Consider the following 8,836-nt stretch of genomic DNA (forward strand, 5'->3'; position numbering starts at 1 on the left):
ATGCAGTGGCAGGGGTGGTTCTGTTTTCAGATGTAGCTTGCTATGGACAGTGCAAGCACACAATGTGCTCTCCCCTGGAGATATTATAGGTGTTCCTTTCTTCTTTTGTCAGAAATAGATGGTTGCTTTTCATGTCTAGCAGAACACAAGAAATTCCACTGTTAATTTCCCTGTACCAGCAGAGGTTGCTGCCTGGCTATTCAAAAGTCCTTTTAATGATGCCAGTGATCTTCATGTATATACGGGGATTTTTTTTTGTTTCTTGAAAAGTATTATGTAAATTGGTCCAAAATCAGGCTTGAGCAGTGGCTTTGCATATGTGTATCTTATGCATAAATCCTACTACAGCAAAAGATCTGTTATCGGGTTTATTGTGGGTAGGTCTTTCTTCACCAACCTTATTTCCTTTTACGACCAGGTGACCTATCACATGGACAAGGGAGAGGAGATTGATGTCATATATCTTGACTTTAAAAGAGCCTTTGATCTGGTATCCCATGATCACCTCTTAGCAAAATTGGCCAACTGCGGCCTCGGCTTCACCACGATCTGCTGGGTGGGGATTTGGCTCCGTGGTTGGACCCAGAGGGTGGTAGTTGACAGAAGTCAATCGTTGTGGTATGCTGTGACCAGTGGGGTCCCTCAAGGCTCTGTCCTTGGCCCTATACTATTCAGCATCTTCATTAATGATGTGGACTTTGGAGTCAGAAGTGGACTGGCCAAGTTTGCCGATGACACCAAACTTTGGGGTAAAGCATCCACACCTGAGGACAGGAAGGTGATCTAGGCTGACCTTGACAGGCTCAGGAAATGGGTGGATGAGAACCTGATGGTGTTTAACATTGAAAAATGCAAGGTTCTCCACCTTGAGAATAAAAACCCGCAGCATGCTTATAGGCTCAGCAGTGCTACACTAGCTAGCACTATAGACGAAAGGGACTTGGGGGTCATGATTGACCACGACATGAACATGAGCCATCAATGTGATGGTGCAGCTAGTAAAGCGAGCAAAACAATGGCCTGCATCCATAGATGCTTCTCAAGCAAATCCCAGGACATCATTCTCCCCTTGTACTTAGCCTTGGTGAGGCCGCAGCTGGAGTACTGCATCCAGTTTTGGGCTCCACAATTCAACAAGGATGTGGAGAAGCTTGAGAGAGTGCAGAGGAGAGCCACGCACCTGATCAGAGATCAGGAAAACAGACCTTATGATGAGAGGCTGAGAGCTATGGGACTCTTCAGCCTGAAAAAGCACAGGCTCGGGGGTGATCTGATGACTGCCTATAAGTTTATAGGGGGTGCTCACCAGGATCTGGGGGAATGCCTGTTCACCAGAGCGCCCCAAGGGATGACTAGATTGAACGGTCAAAAACTCCTCTAGGACTGTTTCAGGCTGGACATGAGGAAGAACTCCTTTACTGTCTGAGCCCCCAAGGTCTGGAATAGACTGCCACTGAAGGTGGATCAAGCAGCTACTTTGAACGCCTTCAAGAGAAATTTGGAAGTTTATCTTGCTAGGATCTTATGACCCCTGCTGACTTCCTGCCCTTGGGGCAGGGGGCTGGACTCAAAGATCTTCTGAGGTCCCTTCCAGCCCTAATGTCTATGAAATCTATGAAAGCTCTGTTATCTGGCACCCATGAAGAATCGGAGGTGCTGGATAACCAAATATGCTGGCTACCAGAGAGGTGCGAACAGGTGTCTTTGCCTGTTTGGGCCACTGCCCCTCCCGCCACATCCGGTGCACCACCGCCCCTCTCTGGCATCAGTGTGCCAGGGGACTGGGAGGGAAGACCCACACAGGTTGCTTTGCCCCAGGCTGTGGTCTAAAGTTGGCCAAAGTGGGGCTTGGCGAAACCAGAAGTGGGACTGACAGTTTCGCTTTTGCTGCGTTGATTGGCATGCTGGTTAATAAACTGCTGGTTAATGTGGCTTTTACTGCATCTGTTGTTACTGAATGAGGCTGATGATTTTCCTTTTCCAGCCATTTTTTAGGAATTGTCATTTGCAAACCCATGATTCAAGTATGATCTTTATACCAGAGCTCATTAATGGGTCTTCAAATGACTTAAGAGACCAATCCTTGAGCCACAGATCTGTCTGTAGAAGTTGCAGGTCTTTCCACAAGGAGAGTAGGCTGTAGGATAGGATTTCTCTCCTTGTCTTTTCTCTGCTCTCTCTTCTCTGCTTTGAGGGCAAGATGCTTTACCTTGAAATGAGCTGCTGCTTAGCTGAAGTTGTGGTGTCACTGGAGTTGGTTAGCAGCCAGGTTCTCCCAGCTCTTGATGTCAGCATCTGTTTTTTTGAGGTATGCTTTCAATGTGCAGCATTTCCTCTGGCTGCCACAAGATCTCAGGCCATAAGATAGATGGGAGAAGAGCACTTGTTTTGGGAGTTGAGAACTGGGCATCTGCACACGATGTCTGGCCCGGTGCGTGTCTGGTATCTTTAGGAATACCTGTAAGCAGCTCCATTCATTGTTTCAACCCACCATATTTGTTATGGCCACTGACTTAATACTTATTGCTGTCCTTCTGTTGTTTTCAGCAGTGTTTGGATCTGTACTTGCACTGAGTACTTCCCTAGTTCTAAACCATGATCACTCCAGTTCCTCTCAAGTCTTCATAGTCATACAGCTCTTCCTCATTGTACTTACATAAACTAATAGGTCTTCATTCACACTCAAAGCAGTCAAATCTATGGGCTGTGTTGCAAGACAAGGAGTATTCTGTAGCTGATACCTGCAATTGTTTACCTTCATCATTTTATTCTTCTTTCCTATCTCAACTACCATCTCACATAGGAGCCCCAGTTGGCATGCTATATGCTGTACAAATACAGGACAAAAAGACAGCAACAAAAGTGAAGAGTTTAGGATGAGATTCACACGGGCACTCTACAAAGCGGGTGGAGTTTACAAATCTGAGTTAGGTGGAGGGGGTCCCTACCCCGTGAATGGGAAGAGTTATAGGCTCTGGACAGGAATTTATAACACTTAATATGCAGGGTGGGAAGAGCTTAAACCGTCTGAGAGGGAATGTAGATTGAGAGCTAGGGGGAAGATGTTTCTGAAGTCCCACTCCTCTGTTACTTTTAACAGACTTAGGCATCTTCCTGCCATCCTGAGTGGACCTCTATGCAACACTGATATTCAAAGCTTGAAATCCCTGCCTAGACTTAGGCAGTGTCGAAGTGATGTTGTACTCTTGAATTGAGGAATTATGTGGGAAGCAAGGATTTTTGTGGGTGATATTTTTATTGGACTAACTGCATAGCTGGGATAAAATTAGGCAAGCTTTTGAATGAAATCAGGTGACCTAATGAAGGATTCCTCGCATTTAAAAGCTTGTCTAACTTTATCCCAACCATGCTGTTGGTCCAATAAAAGATATCAGCCACAAAAATCCTTGCTTTCATCCTAGACTTAGGCACCTGAGTCATCCCTTCATGTGCAGCTTCACAGCAGGGGGTGCTGACACTTTCCATCTTTTGCATTCAACTCTGTTGGCTAGAGCTGCCCAGAAAAATGGCCCAGATCTAAATCTTTCCTCAACCTGAAGGGATTCAAATCACCATCTCCCACTTTCCAGGAAAACACCATAAATACTAGGCTAAAAGGTAAGCTGTGCTGAGGGCACCCTCATTGTTCAAAAAGTAATGCAAGCTTCATAGGGGCAGAAATACAGCAGGCAAGAGTGAGCCTGATTCTGTGGCCAAGGGTGGAAGGAAGTCTTGGGTTCTGGTGCCTGCTCCGAGACTGCTGACACAGTTATTATTATTTAATACATAATGCAAAAACAGCATTGGAAGCAGTAGCAGTAGTTGGGTTGTTCAGCACAGTTAGGATGTGTGCTGATTTAGCATTGTTGGGTAGCAATTGATTATAGGTTAGGGGAGTTCAGATGTGTTCTGAAATGTGGGTGCTTATTACGTATACTTATGTAGACAAATTTTGCCAAAGTTTATTTATTTAGCTCAGGAGCCTGCACCAAGAAATGAAGCTACACTTTAGGCTGACATGCAATGGCAGATGTCCTCATGAGATTCCTTTCTACCACTAGGAGTGGTAGACAGGCTCTGCAAAACCAAGATTAGCTGGAGAACGTTATTTAGACTGTATAGAAATGGATACTTGCTGGAATAAGGAACTTCCTAATGGTTGAAGCAATAAAATATGGTCAGAAAGTAATTTTATAATATCTGTAATGCAGAGTCCCAATTGCACCCAAAGGGAAACTTATATATGGTACAGTGCATCTGTGTGTCAAAACTGGAGGGGAGTGATTAGACTAACATAGGACCTGTAAGAAGAGTGACAACCCAAAGTAACGCAGGACATTGCATGGGGACGCTCAGCCATGGGTGACTGAAACAGCCTAACGGACCTCCAGAATTGGGCCACTTGGCATTACTCAGCCCTGCTCTATCTCCTAACTACTGTAACTCAGTATATTAAAGTAATGTAATGCATTTTCCTAAAATTCTCTGATTTAAGCTTGGAAATTAGGTTTGTACTGCATCCTTCACAGTACATCTCCCAGAATAAGTGAAAGCTGCCTTTCCCTCTTTGGGACAGGGCAGGGCAGGGGTGAAAATATTGACTACACTCTGGAGAGGGATGAATCCCTCCCAGGAGTGACACAATGCTTCTTTAGCACAAGGAAAACTCAGTAAATAGGAAGGCAATTTGAAGGATAAAGGACAATGGGAAATGGAAAGTGTCTGAGATGAACACGTGCTTCAGACAAATTCAGAAATTCTCCATGGGAACAAATGTCTCATTGGTTACCAGGAATAAGGCTTGCCCATAACCTTATTCATTTTCCTCATTCCTTTTTCTAGAACAGAATAAACAGTGACAGATCTTACAGTAAAGAGCACCATAACAGGAGGGCATTTTAATGGTACCCTTCATTTTGATAAATCATGATTTAGATGAAATAGATTTAATAGGCTATTGTGAGCCAAATCTCTTTGCATAAACATAAATTTGCTTGAGGCCTGTCAAGGAAGGTAACTCAGTGGTCAACAGCACATAAAATAAAGCACAATATCTATATTAAAATATAGTGTGGTATATATCTAGATTGGCAGTATTTTACTTCTGTCCCCTTTCATGCCCAACATATTGAATATAAACCAAGCCTATTAACCTTTATCAAACTGCACACCTGTTAGTCAGGAATCTAAGTTTATGTCAACTCATAACATAATAATTCCCTTTCGTCCACATCCCCTGCCCCCAAACCTAGATTTTCAACAACATAAATAGTGCCTCATTCTAGTTAAGGGCATCTCTATCTCTTGATCTTTTGAATGGGCTACCCCTACCCTTCAGAAATCACAGAGCTAGTGACAGACTCGGGCCTCTTTAAGGTTGATCCTTACCTTTGGGTACCTCTGTTTGCAAATTTTGTTTGGCCTAAACTTTGTTATGCCCCACCTTCATTACAGTCAATGTTCCAAATGGATTAATTTAGCAAGGCATTGCCCAATGAACATGAACAGGTGGCAAACATAACTGATATTATACAGAATCTCTTCAGATCAAGACCTTCCATAATAGCCTCTATTATATGAACTTACATACTGTGGGCAGAGAATAGACAATTTCTTCAGCGTCTTCTGAAAAAAATACAAAAACAAATACTTGGAGCATGAAGTAACTAAACTAGAGCATTTATATAAAAGAAATAGCTCTGCTCAAATTCCAAGGAAGCAATTAGTTAATGCTGGAGGCAATAGTTTTTGCTAATCAAAAGAAGCAAGCATAACTTGTGTCTGCTTAAGCAATTCCATTATGAGAAAAGAGGAAAGCAGCCATATTATTGGCCTATCAATTACAAAGGAAACATGCAACAGAGCACAATTAATTCTATTAAAAGCAATAATTTATTTTGCACTAAGGATAGCTGCTGAGTTTGATCTGTTATCCTAAGAAACATATGTCCCCTCAGTCTTCCAGTACCAACCTACTAGGTGAATGGTGTTTTTTTTCAATTCAACCTTTCAAATCCTTGTCTCAATGTAAAACATGTTAAAACAATGACAAAAAGTCAATGCAAGTTATTTATACTATATCTTTTTTACTTCCTTTTTTTTTAACATCTCTTATGGCACTTTCTTCCATCTTGCGGCATTTACCAGAAAATCATTTCTTTTCTTTTCCAGCATCCCTAGCGAACCTTCAAAAATACTTCTAGGGAAATTAGTATTGTTTTGTTATATCATTGGGTTTGACTGACGCAACTGATTTGTCTCTAAAGATCTGGAGAGTTTGGCCCTACTCTGCATACAAGAATGGGAATTGCTAAAGAATATTAAGGCAGCTAACTCATGGTAATATAGGAGTAGTGACGGACTTAGAAGTAACAGATACCATAACATTTTCTTGACACAGGCATCAGTAAGACTCATCACAGCAGGGCCTGTCTCTAAATATATATCAGTGTAGTATACAGCACAAGGGAGTCCTAGGTCTAGGACACAAAACCCTAATTACACGTGTAACTTGTCACTGTGTAACCCCCCACTGTGGGGTTTAGGGGTAAAAGGCACTTGACATATAATGCTACAGTGGTGTAACTTGCTACCATCCAGTGTAAGAGTCTTTCTGGAAAAAAACAGGGGTAAAATGTCACGGGTGTAACTAAGTGTAGGTGGCATGCATCTGCTTCTATCCTGGGGTAGTGTCTTCCTCAAAGCAAACAGATTTCTTCTTCCATCTCCTCTGGTTGTAATAGCACCCGGTACAGTGCTTACCCAGGGACAGCTGACTGCCTGTCTGCTTTGGACCCTGTTGCCACTTACACCGGTATTCCAACCTGAATGTGCCATGTGTTCATGTCCATACCCTTAGCCGGGGTCTCTGCAATACACATATAATGATTTTATTTTGTAAAATTATTTAATATGAAGTGCCATTAGTGCATGTGTTCATTGGAATAGTCCTTAGGCTAGGTTCACAGGTAAAAGCACATCAATGAGTTCCTAGACAGACTATCTAAAGGATATTATTACCCATTCAAGCCAGAAGTTTTTATGAAGAGACATTTGTCTCATTCCCAGAGCTCCTAAATAGTGGGAGTTTTGTACTTTCATCGCCCAGTTTAGCCATTGATTAGATTAGATAAGGACCCTTTCCTCTGCTTTTTAACATTTTACCTGAGCCGTGGTATGTACCTCACAGTTTATCATAATGTCAGTGAAGTCTCAAAAATGTGTTTTTCCAGTCTGTTTCCTATTAACCCAATAAAATTCTCCTCTTCTTTTTTTCTTCCATTTTTGTTCAACTCCTTCTCAAAAAGACAAAAGAAACTGGCCAGCTCTCTTCCCACTGTGAATGACAAAAACTCAAGGTAGTGTTACGCTGACACACTGTACTGCTTTGCCAGTCTCTGAAATGTCATTGCCTGGGCAGCCTGCTGGGCTCAGCTCAGTCATGGTGCCAGGACTGCTAATAAAAAAGAATAAAGGTTAATGAAGGCATTGGGTTATTTATTATCTTGAATAAAATAGCCTGCTTTTTATCTGTACAGTTTGTTCAAGGCATAAGGTCTTGACTTTGATTTTTAACATTTTGTATTTAGCTTTGCAGTATTTTGTATCTCATTTCTTGGCTAAGGCATATTCTTGCAATCCCTATCAGATGCTTTGGGCCTGATTACAATACCCTAGGCTCATACTGAAGAGTTTTTTTTACTTCAATAGCAATTCTCAAAGGGGCCAGGTGAAATAAGTAAAGGTGTCCCACTTGGGGACCAACATGATTCCAAGCCAAAACTTACCCTCTCCCATGGGTGTACAAGAGCCTGGCAGGTGTGAGGAGTAAAACTAGAAAAAGTTGTGCATGCCAGTTTGTGGATGTATTTGCTTCCCCCAACACAGAGAGCTACAAGAGTTATAGTAGTTATTAGGGGTGTGCGGAATGGGCCATATTTGAATTGGATTCTGGTTCGGCCCAAAGTGGGGACAGTGATTCAATTTGCTGATTTGGATCACTGTCCTCGATTCAATTCAGTCGAATCCGAATCTGAAGATTTGATGCTGATTCAGAGAATTAGTGATTCAGCCACAGACACAGCTTTAAAAGTTTTTTCTACATACGTCAAGGTACCGGGCATGGCTCATGAGTGCTATGATGGTGGGGTGGATGGAGCATGCCACAAGAGTGTGGGGGGCCCCCCACATGCTTGGCGTTGAACCCAGAAGTACCCCCCTGCACCTCCCCCAGCTCGGTGATCAGCCATGGGGCGATCTCAGATGCCCCCCAGACCCAGAAGGCTCCAGTCACTGAGCTGGGGGGGGAAAGCGGGGGGGGCACTCCCTGGTGGACCTGAAAGTGGACGAGAAGTGTTTCTGCTCCACTTCTGGGCCTGCTGCCGAGTGTGCTGGGGCATCCCCTGAACTCCTGTGGGACACTCCATCTGCCCCAGCATTGCAGCATTCACAAGCCACCTGGTACCTTGAGGTATGCAGAAAAAACTTTTAAAGCTGTGTCTATGTCTGAATCGCCGAATCTTTCTGAATCTCTCTGAATCGATTTGGAAGGTTCCAGTTCAATTCAGAGAGATTAAAGGGTCTCCTGATTTGATTTGGATTTGGAGATTTGGCCACCGAATCGGGATGAATTTCTGCTGAATTAAATCGGAGACTGAAGCTTCACACAGCCCTAGTAGTTATCCCTGTGCAGATGTGCCAAGCCATTATACATGGGATGTGTTACTTGAGGATGGGATGGGGGAGGGAGTTACACTATAACACAGTCAAATGGGTCACCAACTGGCAGGAGGGCTGTACCCAGAGAGTGGTAGCGGATGGGTCATTTTCGACCTGG

This window comes from Gavialis gangeticus, unplaced genomic scaffold, assembly GCF_001723915.1.
Source record: "Gavialis gangeticus isolate Ggan-Ray unplaced genomic scaffold, GavGan_comp1, whole genome shotgun sequence".
NCBI classification, from domain to species: domain Eukaryota; kingdom Metazoa; phylum Chordata; order Crocodylia; family Gavialidae; genus Gavialis; species Gavialis gangeticus.